A 299-nucleotide genomic window follows, 5' to 3' on the forward strand; every position below is an offset into this window, starting at 1 on the left:
GGGAGGGTGTTGGCCAAGAGCCTTGGAACAATGGACCTAGTCGTTGGCAGTGGGTTCGGGGAGGGTGTTGGCCAAGAGCCTTGGAACAATGGACCTAGTCGTTGGCAGTGGGTTCGGGGAGGGTGTTGGTCAAGAGCCTTTAAACTATGTACCTAGTCGTTGGCAGTGGGTTCGGGGAGGGTGTTGGTCAAGAGCCTTTAAACTATGTACCTAGTCGTTGGCAGTGGGTTCGGGGAGGGTGTTGGTCAAGAGCCTTGGAACTATGTACCTAGTCGTTGGCAGTGGGTTCGGGGAGGGTG

This window comes from Oncorhynchus clarkii, chromosome 1, assembly GCF_045791955.1.
Source record: "Oncorhynchus clarkii lewisi isolate Uvic-CL-2024 chromosome 1, UVic_Ocla_1.0, whole genome shotgun sequence".
Taxonomy (NCBI): domain Eukaryota; kingdom Metazoa; phylum Chordata; class Actinopteri; order Salmoniformes; family Salmonidae; genus Oncorhynchus; species Oncorhynchus clarkii.